At 41.3% G+C, this 20,635-nt stretch overlaps 1 protein-coding gene across 4 annotated transcripts in view; it reads right to left on the bottom strand.

The window, feature by feature from the left end:
- The window catches only part of LOC149467463 (transient receptor potential cation channel subfamily M member 2-like), a 249,266-nt gene extending 228,631 nt beyond the window's left edge, over nucleotides 1-20,635 (bottom strand). For 3 of the 4 annotated variants that reach the window (XR_016311927.1, XM_089671622.1, XM_089671619.1), the window contains exon 1: nucleotides 20,513-20,635. The gene's annotated coding sequence lies outside the window, so the exon portion shown is untranslated. Of the gene's footprint in view, nucleotides 1-20,427 lie in introns of all 4 variants that reach the window. The other variant, XM_089671620.1, reaches the window with a different exon arrangement.

A 20,635-nucleotide genomic window follows, 5' to 3' on the forward strand; every position in this document is an offset into this window, starting at 1 on the left:
TTATACATGGAGATCATACCCCCCTTATGTATTATACATGGTGATCATATCCCCCTTATGTATTATACATGGAGATCATATCCCCCCTTATGTATTATACATGGTGATCATATCCCCCCTTATGTATTATACATTGAGATCATATCTCCCCCCCTTATGTATTATACAAGGAGATCATATCCCCCTTTATGTATTATACATGGTGATCATATCCCCCTTTATGTTTTATACATGGAGATCATATCCCCCCCCCCTTATGTATTATACATGGTGATCATATCCCCCATATGTATTATACATGGAGATCTTATACCCCCTTATGTATTATACATGGAGATCTTATCCCCCCCTTATGTATTATACATGGAGATTATATCCCCCCTTATGTATTATACATGGTGATCATATCCCCCCTTATGTATTATACATGGGGATCATATCCCCCCTTATGTCTTATACATGGAGATTATATCCCCCCTTATGTGTTATACATGGAGATCATATCCCCCCTTGTGTAGTATACATGGTGATCATATCCCCTTTATGTATTATACATGGAGATTATATCCCCCCTTATGTGTTATACATGGAGATCATATCCCCCCTTATGTATTATACATGGTGATCATATCCCCCTTATGTATTATACATGGAGATTATATCCCCCCTTATGTGTTATACATGGAGATCATATCCCCCCTTATGTATTATACATGGTGATCATATTCCCCCTTATGTGTTATACATGGAGATCATATCCCCCCTTATGTATTATACATGGTGATCATATCCCCTCTTATGTATTATACATGGAGATCATATTCCCCTTATGTATTATACATGGAGATCATATCCCCCCCTTATGTATTATACATGGAGATCATAGCCCCCCCCTTATGTATTATACATGGAGATCATATCCCCCCTTATGTATTATACATGGAGATCATATCCCCCTTATGTATTATACATGGAGATCATATCCCCCCTTATGTATTCTACATGGAGATCATATCCCCCCTTATGTATTATACATGGAGATCATACCCCCCTTATGTATTATACATGGTGATCATATCCCCCTTATGTATTATACATGGAGATCATATCCCCCCTTATGTATTATACATGGTGATCATATCCCCCCTTATGTATTGTACATTGAGATCATATCTCCCCCCCTTATGTATTATACATGGTGATCATATCCCCCTTATGTATTATACATGGAGAGCATATCCCCCCTTATGTATTATACATGGAGATCATATCTCCCCGCATGTATTATACATGGAGATCATATCCCCCTTATGTATTATACATGGAGATCTTATCCCCCCTTATGTATTATACATGGTGATCATATCCTCCCTTATGTATTATACATGGAGATCATATCCCCCTTATGTATTATACATGGAGATCATATCCCCCTTATGTATTATACATGGAGATCATATCCCCCCTTGTGTATTATACATGGTGATCATATCCCCTTTATGTATTATACATGGAGATTATATCCCCCCTTATGTGTTATACATGGAGATCATATCCCCCCTTATGTATTATACATGGTGATCATATCCCCCTTATGTATTATACATGGAGATTATATCCCCCCTTATGTGTTATACATGGAGATCATATCCCCCTTATGTATTATACATGGAGATCATATCCCCCTTATGTATTATACATGGTGATCATATCCCCCTTTATGTATTATACATGGAGATCATATCCCCCCCCCCTTATGTATTATATATGGTGATCATATCCCCCTTATGTATTATACATGGAGATCTTATCCCCCCCTTATGTATTATACATGGAGATCATATCCCCCTTATGTATTATACATGGAGATCATATCCCCCCTTATGTATTATACATGGAGATCATATCCCCCTTATGTATTATACATGGAGATCATATCCCCCCTTATGTATTATACATGGAGATCAAATCCCCCTTATGTATTATACATGGAGATCATATCCCCCTTATGTATTATACATGGAGATCATATCCCCCCTTATGTATTATACATGGAGATTATATCCCCCCTTATGTGTTATACATGGAGATCATATCCCCCTTGTGTATTATACATGGTGATCATATCCCCTTTATGTATTATACATGGAGATTATATCCCCCCTTATGTGTTATACATGGAGATCATATCCCCCCTTATGTATTATACACGGTGATCATATCCCCCTTATGTATTATACATGGAGATTATATCCCCCCTTATGTGTTATACATGGAGATCATATCCCCCTTATGTATTATACATGGAGATCATATCCCCCTTATGTATTATACATGGTGATCATATCCCCCTTTATGTATTATACATGGAGATCATATCCCCCCCCCCCCTTATGTATTATACATGGTGATCATATCCCCCTTATGTATTATACATGGAGATCTTATCCCCCCCTTATGTATTATACATGGAGATCATATCCCCCTTATGTATTATACATGGAGATCATATCCCCCCTTATGTATTATACATGGAGATCATATCCCCCTTATGTATTATACATGGAGATCATATCCCCCCTTATGTATTATACATGGAGATCAAATCCCCCTTATGTATTATACATGGAGATCATATCCCCCTTATGTATTATACATGGAGATCATATCCCCCCTTATGTATCATACATGGTGATCATATCTCCCCTTATGTATTATACAAGGAGATCATATCCCCCTTTATGTATTATACATGGTGATCATATCCCCCTTTATGTTTTATACATGGAGATCATATCCCCCCCCCCTTATGTATTATACATGGTGATCATATCCCCCATATGTATTATACATGGAGATCTTATACCCCCTTATGTATTATACATGGAGATCTTATCCCCCCCTTATGTATTATACATGGAGATTATATCCCCCCTTATGTATTATACATGGTGATCATATCCCCCCTTATGTATTATACATGGGGATCATATCCCCCCTTATGTATTATACATGGAGATTATATCCCCCCTTATGTGTTATACATGGAGATCATATCCCCCCTTGTGTATTATACATGGTGATCATATCCCCTTTATGTATTATACATGGAGATTATATCCCCCCTTATGTGTTATACATGGAGATCATATCCCCCCTTATGTATTATACATGGTGATCATATCCCCCTTATGTATTATACATGGAGATTATATCCCCCCTTATGTGTTATACATGGAGATCATATCCCCCCTTATGTATTATACATGGTGATCATATTCCCCCTTATGTGTTATACATGGAGATCATATCCCCCCTTATGTATTATACATGGTGATCATATCCCCTCTTATGTATTATACATGGAGATCATATTCCCCTTATGTATTATACATGGAGATCATATCCCCCCCTTATGTATTATACATGGAGATCATAGCCCCCCCCTTATGTATTATACATGGAGATCATATCCCCCCTTATGTATTATACATGGAGATCATATCCCCCTTATGTATTATACATGGAGATCATATCCCCCCTTATGTATTATACATGGAGATCATATCCCCCCTTATGTATTATACATGGAGATCATACCCCCCTTATGTATTATACATGGTGATCATATCCCCCTTATGTATTATACATGGAGATCATATCCCCCCTTATGTATTATACATGGTGATCATATCCCCCCTTATGTATTATACATTGAGATCATATCTCCCCCCCTTATGTATTATACATGGTGATCATATCCCCCTTATGTATTATACATGGAGAGCATATCCCCCCTTATGTATTATACATGGAGATCATATCTCCCCGCATGTATTATACATGGAGATCATATCCCCCTTATGTATTATACATGGAGATCTTATCCCCCCTTATGTATTATACATGGTGATCATATCCCCCCTTATGTATTATACATGGAGATCATATCCCCCTTATGTATTATACATGGAGATCATATCCCCCTTATGTATTATACATGGAGATCATATCCCCCCTTATGTATCATACATGGTGATCATATCCCCCTTATGTATTATACATGGAGATCATATCCCCCTTATGTATTATACATGGAGATCATATCCCCCCTTATGTATCATACATGGTGATCATATCCCCCCTTATGTATTATACAAGGAGATCATATCCCCCTTTATGTATTATACATGGTGATCATATCCCCCTTTATGTTTTATACATGGAGATCATATCCCCCCCCTTATGTATTATACATGGTGATCATATCCCCCATATGTATTATACATGGAGATCTTATACCCCCTTATGTATTATACATGGAGATTATATCCCCCCTTATGTGTTATACATGGAGATCATATCCCCCCTTATGTATTATACATGGAGATTATATCCCCCCTTATGTGTTATACATGGAGATCATATCCCCCCTTATGTATTATACATGGAGATCATATCCCCCCCTTATGTATTACACATGGAGATCATATCCCCCTTATGTATTATACATGGAGATCATATCCCCCCTTATGTATTATACATGGAGATCATATCCCCCCTTATGTATTATACATGGAGATCATACCCCCCTTATGTATTATACATGGTGATCATATCCCCCTTATGTATTATACATGGAGATCATATCCCCCCTTATGTATTATACATGGAGATCATATCCCCCCTTATGTATTATACATGGTGATCATATCCCCCTTATGTATTATATATGGAGATGCATGTGAGGTCTTACTAATAATTTGTACCAGGGGAAATATGATATCTCTCTCTCTGGAGTCTATACCCCTTTTAACCACTTCAAGTCCGGACACTTTTACCCACTTCCTGCCCAGGCCAATTTCCAGCTTTCAGCGGTGTCACACTTTGAATGACAATTGCGCGGTCATGCAACACTGTACCCATATTAATTTTTTTTTTTTTACAAACGGTTTTATTTTTTAAAGGTAGTCTGTAGAAAAACAGTACAGTTTCACGTAATGCAAACAATAATAACAAGGTACATTTGAGAAGAACATTTCAGAAAAGTACATTTATGTAAGAAAGATAGATAAGGAAGAAAATGAAAGAGAATAGATTTTAAGTACATGAGAAATGGAAACAATAAAGTAGGCCGAATGACATATCTGTCAACAGTACATGCCAATCAACCTTCAAATGGAATGCTTTTAGTCAAGTAATAAATGTCTATGAACCCTCCATGATTCCCATTTTTTATCAAATGCATCTTGTCCAGCAAAGTATAATGAATACGCTCCATGAGAATCACAGCATCAACTCTATGTAAAACAGAGGCTAAGGGTACAATGATAGATTTCCAATGTAGGGCAATAGCCCACAAGGTGGCAATACAAATAGTAGGTATCAATTTCATAACAGCATCAAAAACCTCCTGGATACGAGTTCCCAATACTGTATAGTCAGATGTACCGGGACACCTACCAGTGAAGCAGCGACCTCAGATATCCTGCGCCAAACCAAGGATATGGTTGGGCAAGCCCAAAACGTATGAACCAAAGTACCTGTGAGGCCGCAGCCCCGGAAACATAAGGGAGACGTTTGTGGGTACAATACATGTAGTCTTGATGGGGTGTAATACCATCTGGTTAATACCTTGAGGGCCGTCTCACGAACATAAAGGGATCTAGAACACTTACATATGTTATCCACCATGGAGTCCCAATCCTCATCTGAAAAAGTGATACCACTATCCACCTCCCATTTTTGTCTATATAAAGGAGGTGTGGGAGAGAAGCTGATTAAAAATTGGTGATAAAGATCAGAGATAAGAACCTTACCCCAAGGAGAGTCACGGCTAATACGTTCAAAAAATGAAATCGGAGAAGAGGGTATGAGGCCAAAATGTGATTGAAAAAAGTGTTGAATCTGTTGATAACGATGGTACTCACAAAGCGGAACATCAAAAAGTACACACAGCATATCAAAAGTAATATAAGATCCTTCTCTTTGAAAGTCAGATAACTTAATAAAAGATCGATCATACCACCAACGGAATGTTTGAGGGGAAGAAAATGCCGTAATAAAGTTAGGATCACCAAAATACGAAACACCCGGAGAAACAGAAGAGACCAGATTTAATTTAAGTTTATAGTTGGACAAAGTGTCAACGAATGGGTCACTATAGAGTTGTAAAACGTTAACGATCGAGGGAGGATTTTGGACCACAAAATACCCGGTAAATAAAATGGGCGTATAGACTGAGATTCAAATCTAATCCACGGGATCTGAGAATTACCAGTCGCCCATTGTGATAATTGTGCAAAACGGGCTGAGAGGTAATATAACCCATGTGGAGCTTAAGCGTGACCACATCCCTCACAAATCACATTTTATTTGTTCATAGGTTATAAACACATTTTAAATGAGACGTATGGTCAAAGCTTTTTTGATCACTCTTCTCTCATCGGTCACAGGAGTGCACTTACTTACTGCCCTTCTGTGACCCAAAATCAGCTGAAAGCAATGTCACTGAGCCGCTCCAGGCTCTGGATGTATCAGGACAATAATGTCAGGATCCATCCAGATGCTGCTGATCAGGCTCAGCAGCTGAGAGCCTGAGCCAGCCACCCCTGTCCTCTTTCCTGCCCAGAGCTCCAGAGAGCACTGGAGGGGCAAAGCACAGAGCAGAACTGAGAACTGATCAATCAGATGTCACATGATCCCAAAAATTGGGAAGACCTAGACCTCCCGTCTGTTGTTAACAGTACAAAACAGATGAGATAAAACATGGGCGTTTATTATTCCAGATAAAATTATTAATAATCCGCTGAAAGTGATCTAGAAATGTTTTCGAGACCGAGACTGGAAGTGCTCTAAATAGATAAAGTAGTTTAGGCAAAATGTTCATTTGACTGCCGTGGCTCTACCCAGAAAGGAAATAGGGTAACCATGCCAAATCTTCAATAGAGAAGAAAGGCGCGACACACATGGTGGGTAATTAGCAGCAAACATATCTGAGTATCTGGGAGTGAGATTAATACCCAAATAGGAAATTAATTAATTAATACCCAAATAGGAAATACGATCCATGGCCCAACGAAATGGAAAAGAACTACGGAGAGATGCACTTAGGGAATCAGGAACATTAACCTCCTCGGCGGTATGATTCTTTCTGATTTTTTGTGCTGAAAGCGGTACATTTTTTTGCATGGAAATATGTAGTTTTTTATTGTAGGCTGTAATTTTTAGGAATAACTCACTGAAATCTGTCCGAACAAGAGTCTAGTAAACATCCCGGGTAGGATAAAACTTGAAACACGAAATCATAAATTATAATTTAATAAATAATCATAAAAAAATAATAATATAATAATAATACATTTAATTCAATAATATAATCAAACCAAAAACACTGAAATTTGAAATACAGAGGCAAATTCGCACATCGCTGAGCAAAGTCGTAAAATTGTTTTCAGTGTCTGATGAGGAATTTCCCCACTAATCATTATCACTCAATTCTGCAAGTGGTTCTGATTTACTATCGCTGTTCTAAAACCGCTTTTGACGTAAAGGGACGCTTTTTGGACGCCGTGGACTTTTCTAAGTTTCCAGGCAGAAAGAACAGTCAAAATGCAGGAAGGGCGCCGGACAAAGCAGTAGGGACAAAATGTATGTGAAATGCATTGAAACAGCAATGACAGCAAAAATGAAATTTTAAAAAATTTCAAATTTCCCGCCGGTTCCGGCGCCCGTACGTCCCGACGTCACAGGGACCGGAACACAGAAGCCGGATGCCGGCATCGGTCGGAGGAGATGGCCGGGGACGCTGCAGGGGACACATCGCAGGAGCGAAGGACAAGGTAAGTGCTGCAGGGATTCCCTGAGCAACGCTGCATGGTAAGCCCGAGTGTAGCTCGGGGTTACCGCTCTTGGTACTCAAATTTTACCCCGAGCTGCACTCGGGATTACCACTAAGGAGGTTAACAGGCATAATCACTGATTTGGTAAAATTAACAGTAAGACCTGACGCCATAGCAAAGTCGTTCAATACCGTGCATAGATTAGGCAAGAAAGTTAACGGGTTAGTGAGGAAAAGCATAACATCCTCAGCATACATGCATATTTTGAAATGTGAAACTAATAATGGATAACCAGCGCAAACAATAGGGGTGAAAGAGGACAGCCCTGACGGGTACCTCTACCCAATGTAAAGAAGTCAGAGTTACAGCCGGGAAGATTTATTCTCCTTTTAGGAGAGTCATATAGGGCGTGTATACCAGATAAAAACTCATTCTCTGCAGCAATGAAAACAAGTAAGGCCAAAGGACACTATCTAAGGCCTTGTTAACCACTTCCAGTCCGGACACTTTCACCCCCCTTCCTGTCCAGGGCAATTTTCAGCTTTCAGCGCTATCACACTTTGAATGACAATTGCGCGGTCATGCAACACTGTACCCAGATGAATTTTTTACCATTTTTTTGAGACAGATAAAACTTTATTTTGGTGGTATTTATTCACCGCTGAGATTTTTATTTTTTTTTGCTATGTGAATGAAAATGTCCAAAAATTTTGAGAAAAAAGTGTTTTGCAAATAAATAATATTTCATCATAAATCTTGGCCAAAATTTATTCCGTTATCTTTTTAGTAAAAAAAAAAAAAATAAGCCAAATTAGTTTATAACCAAAAATTATAATTTTTAAACATTTTTTTTTTACATTTTTATTTTTTTTTATATTATTATTTATTTTTACATACTGTCACCCTAGCAGTACAGTGTCACCATGGTGACACTGTACTACTTTTGGGGGTTGATGAAGATTTGTTTTTTTTTGTTTTTTTTACACTGATTGCTTTTACACCCATATAGGATGTAAAAGCAATCATTTCTCTTTCTCTCTGTCTGCATTCATGCAGCCATTGCGAACTATTAAGTGAGCTGTGATTGGTCACAGCTTGTCACATGGTACAAGGCTGTTGTGAATAGCCCTGTACCCTGTGACCTCTGTGATCATTCACAGATTTCACACGTGGTAAGCAATGATGTCACAAGTGACATCTTGCTTACTACTTTGCATGTGATCACTGATTGGCCAATCAGTGATCACATGATTGGGACCTCGCCCAGAGGTCCCATCCGACGATCGGTGTTTCACTGTGTCTGGAGGACAAAGCGGGCACCGGATCGCAGTGCTGCGCGCTCCCAGGGAGCGCACACAAGCAGGGTGTGGGGAGGCCGTTTATAAACATTTGTGCTCTTGTGGAGTTCTGATTGGAATTTAGCGGCCAGCTTGGTGTACATAGTTTCCAGGCAAGATTCCAAGTCCCCCTTTGTAGGTTGCTGTGCACATTCATTGTCCTGAGTTAATGGATGAGCTGCGGTATCCTGCGTGGGATCAGATGGGGATGCTCGTTCTGTATCTTGAGACATGTTGCAAATCTTGTGAGTTTTAACCACTTGCCTACCAGGCACTTATACCCCCTTATTTACCAGGCCAATTTTCAGCTTTCAGCGCTGCCGCACTTTGATTGACAATTGCGCGGTCATGCAACATTGTACCCATATGAAATTTTGATCATTTTTTTCTCACAAATAGAGCTTTCTTTTGGTGGTATTTAATCGCCACTGGGCACTTTACTTTTTGCACTATAAATAAAAAAGGTGCAAAAAATTTGAAAAAAAAAAAAAGTTTCTTTGTTTCTATTATAAAATTTTTCAAACAGGTAATTTTTCTCCTTCACTGATGTGCGTTGATGAGGCAGCACTGATGGGCACTGATGGGCACTGATAGGCAGCACTAAAGGGCACTGATAGGCAGTACTAATGAGGTGGCACGGATAGGCGGCACTGATAGACAGCACTAATGAGGTGTCACGGATAGGCGGCACTAATATGCAGCACTGATAGGCGGCACTGATAGGTGACACTGATGATGGGTACTGATAGACGGCACTGACTGGCATCACTGCTGGGCACTGACTGGCGGCACTGACTGGCACAACCGCTGGGCACTGACTGGTGGCACTGACTGGCAGCACTGCTGGGCTGCACTGGTGGGTGGCACTGGTGGGCAGCACTGGTGGGTGGGCACAGGTGGGTGGCACTGGTGGGCACAGGTGGGTGGCACTGCTGGGCACAGGTAGGTGGCACTTCTGGGCACAGGTGTGACACTGCAGAGTGGCACAGGTGGATGCACTGCTGGGCACAGGTGGGTGCACTGCTGGGCACAGGTGGGTGATCTGCTGGGCACAGGTGGGCGGAGTTAGTGGGCGCACTGCTGGGCACAGGTGGGCGGAACTTGCGGGTGGAACTGCTGGGCACCGATCATCAGGGCACTGATCATCAGTGCCCTGATGATCGGTGCCGATCCCCGCTCTGACAACTGCCGGTTCTCGGCAGTACTTTCCTCACGATCTGACAGCGTGAGGAAAGTGCAGCCGAGAACCGGCACTTGCATTTCCCTCTGATCAGCGTGTCATTGGACACCGCTGATCACGTGGTAAAAGGCCGCTGTGATTGGCCTTTTACCACATCACGTGATCAGCTGTGTCCGTAGGACACAGCGATCACGGAGATCGCCGGGTGCGCGCCCCCTGGGGCGCGCAGGAGAGCGTGTTCTGGGGGGACGTCATATGACGTCCACTCAGAACTGGCCGGCCGCAGTGCAGCCGTCATTCGGCTATCTGCGGTCGGCTACTAGTTAAGTAGGTATGTCGAAAGGGACTTTTGAGCTTTTCCCCTACTTTTTTTCTTGGTGGACGGCATATAGGAAGTCTCTTGGGGGCAATCCGCTGAAAATTAGATAGCCAAGGAAGATAATAACCCCAGGAGACCTATAACGCCCTAAGCAGGTGTATGTTATAGTTACATGGATGTGGTCAGGCACATCAGCAAGATCTTTATATTGTAAAAATTATTATTAAGCCGTGGGGATGCAAAGTGGACAGAAGCTGCAGCAGGCTCCCCCAACAAGGCCAAGGATCCAGAAGCTGGCTCCAACTCCCACCATAGGGTCCGACAGGGCCAAGAATTCTATGCGCCACAGAGTTCACTATATACCGGCTCCAGGGTCCTCCAGGACGATGTAGGGAGCCCAGGAATCTCAATGGCCTCAGCACGCAGGGTACAACAAGCCTCCGGGCCAAAAGCGAACGCATGCATCGGTCACGCACGCAAACAGTTTACCAGGGGCGGACTGACAACTCATGGGGCCCCTGGGCAATAGGGGATCATGTGGCCCCTGTGTCCTTGCCCAAACTCAAAAAAGTCTATGAAAAAGGTACCAGGGGCATCTCATGGGGCCCCCTACTGACCCCGAACCCTCGGGCAGTGCCCGAATTTCCAAATTGTCAGTCCGCCCCTGCATCCTACACATGTGAGGTATCACCGTGAACATCAGGTCACGGGCAGTAATTCTAGCACCAAACCTCCTCTATAAATCTAAAGTGGTAACCTGTAAAGGCTTTTAAAGCATTGCCAATGGATAGTAAAATTTACGTTGATTGTCACCATTGCACAGGCGGGCGCAGTTTTAAAGTGTAACATGTTTGGTATCTATTGATTCGGCATAACATCATCTTTTATGTTTTTCAAAATAAATAATTGGGCTATGTATTGTGTTTTTTGCATTAAAATTAAAATTGTGTTTGAAAAACTACTGCGCAAATACCATGTGACATTAAAAAAAAAAATTCAAAACCCACCAATTTATTCTCTAGGGCTTCTGCTTTAAAAAAATATGTAATGTTTTGGAAGCTATTTTCTTTAAAAAAAAAAAAGATGGTTTCCTGTGATCTAAAAATTGACAGAAAAGCCTGGATAATAATGATAATAGGTGAGCATATAGACCCCACGCACATATGACACCAGCAGGGGCGGACTGACAACTCATGGGGCCCCCGGGCAATAGGGGATCATGGAGCCCCTGCCCAAATTCAAAAAAGCCTATGAAAAAGGTACCAGGGGCATTTCATGGGGCCCCCTACTGACCCCGGGCACTCGGCGAAGCCCGAGTTTCCAAATGGTCAGTCCGCCCCTGGACACCAGCCAACCAACATCTGCTCCTCAGAGAAGAATATACATTGTCCACACAATTTTAACAGCAGCCTGCTGCCACCAATTGATCACAGGAAAGAATGTAGCGTCCACACACCTCTAACCAGGGGCGGACTGACAACTCATGGGGCCCCCAGGCAATAGGGGATCATGGGGCCCCTGTGTCCTTGCCCAAACTCAAAAAAGCCTATGAAAAAGGTACCAGGGGCATCTCATGGGGCCCCCTACTGACCCTGGGCCCTTGGGCAGTGCCCGAGTTTCCAAATGGTTGGTCCGCCCCTGCCTCCAACACAAGCTTTCTACCACCTGTTGTCCAGAGCACCGAATATACCCCCCCCCCCCCACACACACAACTGACATAGGTCTACCTCCCCCTGTTGGACTCATGCTTCAAGTTGCAGTGGCTCAAAACCGCCATTAGATGTCAGTATACTACAAGAAAAAATGATAACCTCATGTAGTGCATTACAAGAAATAAAAAAAATATTATTATTATACAAGATTTATATATTATTATTATTATACAGGATTTATATAGCGCCAACAGTTTGCTCAGCACTTTACAATATAAGGGAGACAGTACAATTACAATACATTTCAGTACAGAAGGAATAGGAGGGCCCGGCTCATGGAGTTTACAATCTAAAGGAAGGGAGAGGCGATACAAAAGGTGATAGCTGTGGGGGATGGTCTGGTGGAGGTGATTCAAATACAAATTCAAGTTCAAATGTATGAAACTGAAACTGAACACTCTCCGCCTGAAATCATAACATTTCACTGCAACCAGGGCTGCTGTTAGAAACCATGGGGCCCCATACAGCCAACCTGACAGGGCCCACTTAAAAAAAAAAACCCCACACAGTTATGAATGAACACAGTGAGTGATTGGTACCGATCACGCCCCATGTATATAAACGGCCGGAAGGTGGCAGTGCAGGGTCAGGTGGTCGTTTATAAATGGCCTCCCTGCACCCTGCTTGTGCGCGCTCCCTGGGAGCGTGCAGCACCGTGATCCGGTCCCCGCTGTGTCCTCCGGACACAGTAGAACACCGATCGTCGGATGGGACCTCTGTGTGAGGTCCCGATCATGTGATCACTGATTGGCCAATCATTGATCACATGCAGAGTAGTAAGCAAGATGTCACTTGTGACATCATTGCTTACTACGTGTGAAATCTGTGAATGATCACAGAGGTCACATGGTACAAGGCTATTCACAACAGCCTTGTACCATGTGACAAGCTGTGACCAATCACAGCTCACACAGTAGTTCTCAATGGATGCAAGAATGCAGCCAGAGAGAAGGAGAAATTATTTATTTTACAGCCTTTATGGGTTTAAAAGCAATCAGTGTAAAAGAAAAAAAAAAATCTTCATCACCCCCCACAAGTAGTACAGTGTCACCATGGTGACACTGTACTGCTAGGGTGACAGTATGTAAAAAAAAAAAACATAAATAATAATATAAAAATTAAAAAATGTAAAACAAAATGTTTACAAATTATAATCTTTGGTTATAAACTAATTTGGCTTATTTTGTTTTTTACTAAAAAGATAACGGAATAAATGGTGGCCAAGATTTATGATGAAATACTATTTATTTGCAAACTTTTATAAGAAAAACACTTTTTTTCAAAATGTTTTCATTTACATAGCAAAAAAAAAATAAAATCATAGTGGTGAATAAATACCACCAAAATAAAGCTTTATCTGTCTCAAAAAAATGCTACAAAATTCATATGGGTAGTGTTGCATGACCGCACAATTGTCATTCAAAGTGTGATAGCGCTGAAAACTGAAAATTGGCCTGGACAGGAAGGGGGGGGGGGGGAGTGTCCGGACTGGAAGTGGTTAATGACCAACTACATCCATCCAGGAAAACTGTTTTCCAATCCCTCCACCAGGGGCCTCTACCTCAAAGCTCCAACTGCCATGCTCTTAATTGGCCCCTGTTCACATTTGGGTTTTCAGGCGCCTGTAGCTCAATGTCTGAAACATGAAAAGATACTTTTGCAACAGAATGCAGCATTTTTCATCCTACTGACTTCAATGAGTACAGGCAAAAAAAGTATAAAAACACGTGTTAGGCAAATTTTTCAAGCAATCTCATAATAGAAGTCTATGGGGCCAAAAATGTGTGTTTTTGCCCCAAAGAAGCACCTGTATAGTATTCCACTCCTTAAAATGCACAAAAACACAAAACAAAATCTAAAAAAAAATTTCTTAACATACAGTTCACTACGCTAGAGCCAGAATTTCTCATAGTCACAGCTTAAATGACCAGTGGCCTCAATTAAAGGATTTCTAATTACCACAGCTGTGCCGATACCTGAACATCTGCAGAACATCACCTGTTACTTATTACGGTAGCTGTGCTGACCCCTGTCTATGGCCTCCTATGGTATTCTGTGTGGATTCTCAGGTGGCTACAGTTGCGGATGCTCAGCCTGTACAAAGCAAATTTGCTGTCTGCATGTAAAAGAATATGGCGTGATTATCTGGGGTTAGGGACAGTTTGTGTCCAAAGGTGAGCATATGTTCCTAACCACAAGTAATCACTCCGGGTGCAATTACATGCTGTAACGGAACTGGACCCCGACTGCACTAGGGTATTTCTGTTCAAACACAGATCCACAGACACCACCGCTGGCCATACAGGACGAGACAGCACCAGGTTTCTTAAGACAGGAAGTGAACTGCTTTATTTTAACACAAACACAAGATATATACACAGGGCGGGGAAATACAACCAGGAACAGGAAACACATCAGCAGGCCGTCCCATCAGGGGGAAGGGCTGCCAGAAACACCCCCCACCAAACCAAGACACACAATAGAACAATGGGATATTGCATATCTTGGCAGTAGACAATACAGGAACACATGCATCCCATAATAGTTTGCTGGCAAGCAAGACACAATAGAACAATGGAACAACCACTTGGCAGTAAACAATGAACAACACCCACACCCCACCTATACAGTGAGGAACAGAAGTGTTTGAACACCCTGCGATTTTGTAAGTTCTCCCACTTAGAAATCATGGAGGGGTCTGAAATTCACATTGTAGGTGCATTCCCACTCTGAGAGACAGAATTTTTTATTTATTTTTTTCCAAAAAAAGGGAAGATTTATTGAAATATAAAGATTTACAAATTGACACAATGAGATAAGCACATGAAGTGTGAAAAAGACAATGGTCAATACACATATCCAACAGAAAGTAAATGAAGTTCACCAAACAACTCAACAGTGTAGAGGATCTATTCCACAACAGAGTTGTACCTGTAATACACAATGATGCTTATCAAACGAATTAGATAATGAGGCATCGGACCTCCTACGATGACATCACTAGGCGTGGATCAGTAAAGGGAAGGAGGGCATAAACGACGTTAAGGCCGAAGTGAATGCTATAAAATTAAAACATTGGAAGTTCCGGGTGCGGGTATGGGAGTGTATGATCAGGTAAACTGCTAATGAAAGAATTTTTTTTAAAAATTCAGGAAATCACATTGTATGATTTGTAAAGAATGTATTTGTCTTGCACTGCTGAACAGAAGTATTTGAACACCTGAGAAAATCTGTGTTAATATTTGGTACAGAAGCCTTTGTTTGTAATTACAGAGGTCAAACGTTTCCTGTAGTCCTTGACCAGGTTTGCACTGCATCAGGGATTTTGGCCCACTCCTCCACACAGATCTCCTCTAGATTTGTCAGGTTTCGGGGCTGTCGCTGAGCAACACGGAGTTTCAGCTCCCTCCAAAGATGTTCTATTGGATTTAGGTCTGGAGACTGGCCAGGTCACTCCAGAACCTTAATATGCTTCTTACGGAGCCACTCCTTGGTTATCCTGGCTGTGTGCTTCGGGTCGTTGTCATGTTGGAAGACCCAGCCAAGACCCATCTTCAATGCTCTGATTGAGGGAAGTAGGTTGTTGCTCAAATCTCACAATAAATGGCCCCATTCATCCTCTCCTTAATACAGTGCAGTCGTCCTGTCCGCTTCGCAGAAAAGCACCCCCAAAGCATGATGTTACTACCCCCATGCTTCACAGTAGGGATGGTGTTCTTGGGATGCAACTCACCCTTCTTTTTCCTTCAAACACGACGAGTGAAGTTTAGACCAAAAAGTTCTACTTTGGTCTCATCTGACCACATGACTTTCTCCCATGCCTCCTCTAGATCATCCAGATGGCCATTGGCAAACTTCAGACGGGCCTGGACATGTGATGACTTGAGCAGGGGAACCTTCCGTGCAATGCATGATTTGAAACCATGACGGTGTAGTTTTCTACCGACAGTGACCTTTAAAACTGTGGACTCAGCTCTCTTCATGTCATTGACCAGCTCCTCCCTTGTAGTTCTGGGCTGATTCCTCACCTTTCTTATCATCAGTGATACCCCACAAGGTGAGATCTTGCATGGAGCCCCAGTCTGCGGGAGACTGACAGTCGTCTTTAGCCTCTTCCATTTTCCAACAATTGCTCCAACAGTTGATCTATTTTCACCAAGCTGCTTGGCAATTGCCCCGTAGCCCTTTCCAGCCTTGTGGAGGTCCACAATTTTGTCTCTGGTGTCTTTTGACAGCTCTTTGGTCTTGCCCATGGTAGTAGTTGGCGTCTGACTGACTGTGGGGTGGACAGGTGTCTTTAAAGAGCTCAGACAGGTGCTACTAAGTTAGATTAATGAGTGGAGTAGAGGTGGACTTTTTAAAGGCGCAGTAACAGGTCTTTGAGAGCCAGAATTATTGCTGTTTCTTAGGTGTTCAAATACTTATGTTCAGCAGTGCAAGACAAATACATTCTTTACAAATCATACAATGGGATTTCCTGAATTTTTTTTTTAATTCTGTCTCTCAGAGTGGGGATGCACCTACAATGTGAATTTCAGACCCCTCCATGATTTCTAAGTGGGAGAACTTGCAAAATCGCAGGGGGTTCAAATACTCCTGTTCCTCACTGTACATGTCCACACAATACTAGGACATTCCACTCTGTACCCCTAACAGGCACAGGGTGACTCAAACATAATGGGAATATGGGGAACGGAGACAGGGGTGTCCCCACCTCTCCAAAGAGGGCTGTGTTCCATGGGCCCCCACCCAAAGTCACTCCCGTCACACATGCATTGTCAGCAGGTATTACCAATATCAAGGGGTCTGACCTGATAATTTTCTAAGCTGTGCTGCTACCTGGAAGCCTTGGAAGACATAGCCCATACTGACCCAATCACACCTTGCCATTCTTCTGCCACGTTGTGTCCTGCATGACTGTGCATTAGAGCAGCCAATTCATTTCTTTAATAGGATCCAAAGTACAAGAATGAACAAAAAAGTACATGCAGCATTTCTTCTCTTTTTTTGCTGTGCAAGACAATACGTGGCAGTGCTTTAGCAGCTAGAGCTGTGTTGTCTAACAACTCATGGGGCCCCCAGGCAATAGGGGATCATGGGGCCCCTGTGTCCTCGCCCACACTCAAACCACACACAACAAAGCCTATGAAAGGTACCAGGGGTATCTCATGGGGCCACCTACTGACCCGACAGCACATTTCTCTGATCATTTCCATGTCAAGAACCTCTCTAATGATAACGAAGGACTCTGGTCAGAACCTGTATGCTGGGAAAGGGAGGGGCTGGTTTCAGCTGTCCCTGTCCTATGATTGCCACATGATGTCACCTGATAAGACTCACTTGAGGAATGCGCCACTCCCATCATAACAATCACCATTATATACCAGTACTAAATCCCCATACAAAATATACAATACTACATCCCCATACAAAATATACAATACTACATCCCCATACAAAATATACAATACTACATCCCCATACAAAATATACAATACTACATCCCCATACAAAATATACAATACTACATCCCCATACAAAATATACCAACACTACATCCCCATACAAAATATACAACACTACATCCCCATACAAAATATACCAACGCTACATCCCCATACAAAATATACAATACTACATCTCCATACAAAATATACAACACTACATCCCCATACAAAATATACAATACTACATCCCCATACAAAATATACCAACGCTACATCCCCATACAAAATATACAATACTACATCCCCATACAAAATATACCAACGCTACATCCCCATACAAAATATACAATACTACATCCCCATACAAAATATACCAACGCTACATCCCCATACAAAATATACAATACTAAATCCCCATACAAAATATACAATACTACATCCCCATACAAAATATACCAATACTACATCCACATACAAAATATACAATACTACATCCCCATACAAAATATACAATACTACATCCCCATACAAAATATACCAATACTACATCCACATACAAAATATACAATACTACATCCCCATACAAAATATACAATACTAAATCCCCATACAAAATATACAATACTACATCCCCATACAAAATATACAATACTACATCCCCATACAAAATATACCAATACTACATCCCCATACAAATTATACCAATGCTACATCCCCATACAAAATATACCGATACTACATCCCCATACAAAATATACAATACTACATCCCCATACAAAATATACAATACTACATCCCCATACAAAATATACCAACACTACATCCCCATACCAAATATACCGATATTACATCCCCATACAAAATATACAATACTACATCCCCATACAAAATATACCAACACTACATCCCCATACCAAATATACCGATACTACATCCCCATACAAAATATACAATATTACATCCCCATACAAAATATACAATACTGCATCCCCATACAAAATATACCGATACTAAATCCCCATACAAAATATACCGATACTACATCCCCATACAAAATATACAATACTACATCCCCATACAAAATATACCAACACTACATCCCCATACAAAATATACAATACTACATCCCCATACAAAATTTACCAATACTACATCCCCATACAAAATATACCGATACTACATCCCCATACAAAATATACCAATACTACATCCCCATACAAAATATACAATACTACATCCCCATACAAAATATACAATACTACATCCCCATACAAAATATACCAACACTACATCCCCATACCAAATATACCGATATTACATCCCCATACAAAATATACAATACTACATCCCCATACAAAATATACCAACACTACATCCCCATACCAAATATACCGATACTACATCCCCATACAAAATATACAATACTACATCCCCATACAAAATATACAATACTACATCCCCATACAAAATATACCAATACTACATCCCCATACAAAATATACCAATACTACATCCCCATACAAAATATACAATACTACATCCCCATACAAAATATACCAACACTACATCCCCATACAAAATATACAATACTACATCCCCATACAAAATTTACCAATACTACATCCCCATACAAAATATACCGATACTACATCCCCATACAAAATATACCAATACTACATCCCCATACAAAATATACCGATACTACATCCCCATACAAAATATACTGATACTACATCCCCATACAAAATATACCGATACTACATCCCCATACAAAATATACCAACGCTACATCCCCATACAAAATATACCAATACTACATCCCTGAATATAATCTGCATCCCAGTACATAATATACCAGCACCACGTCCCAGTACATAATATACCCGTGGTACATCCCAGTACATAATATACCCGTGGTAAATCCCAGTACATAATATACCCGTGATACATCCCAGTACATAATATACCCACGGTACATCCCAGTACATAATATACCCACGGTACATCCCAGTACATAATATACCCGTGGTACATCCCAGTACATAATATACCCACGGTACATCCCAGTACATAATATACCCGTGGTACATCCCAGTACATAATATACCCGTGGTACATCCCAGTACATAATATACCCGTGGTACATCCTAGTACATAATATACCCACGGTACATCCCAGTACATAATATACCCACGGTACATCCCAGTACATAATATACCCACGGTACATCCCAGTACATAATATACCCACGGTACATCCCAGTACATAACATGGTACATCCCAGTACATAATATACCCACGGTACATCCCAGTACATAATATACCCGCGGTACATCCCAGTACATAATATACCCGCGGTACATCCCAGTACATAATATACCCACGGTACATCCCAGTACATAATATACCCACGGTACATCCCAGTACATAATATACCCACGGTACATCCCAGTACATAATATACCCGTGGTACATCCCAGTACATAATATACCCACGGTACATCCCAATACATAATATACCCGTGGTACATCCCAGTACATAATATACCCACGGTACATCCCAGTACATCATTTACATCCCAATACATACAGTAATATTTCAGGGGAAGAGAAGACATCTGTGCATGTAGCTATGAGAAGTGAAGCTGATTTTTGAGGGGCTGTCAGTTCCTCACCCGTAAGGGTCAGCTGCTACTGATCTGCAACGACTGACGGCTTCCAGGAAAAGAACAGTCCAGGATCTGCTTCGTACATAGGAAGGAAGGGCCCCCCCCACTTCCATTGGTTCAAGCCAAGCC

Source organism: Staurois parvus, unplaced genomic scaffold (genome assembly GCF_062004578.1).
Source record: "Staurois parvus isolate SC_StPar_1 unplaced genomic scaffold, SC_StPar_1.0 ptg000109l, whole genome shotgun sequence".
Lineage (NCBI taxonomy): Eukaryota > Metazoa > Chordata > Amphibia > Anura > Ranidae > Staurois > Staurois parvus.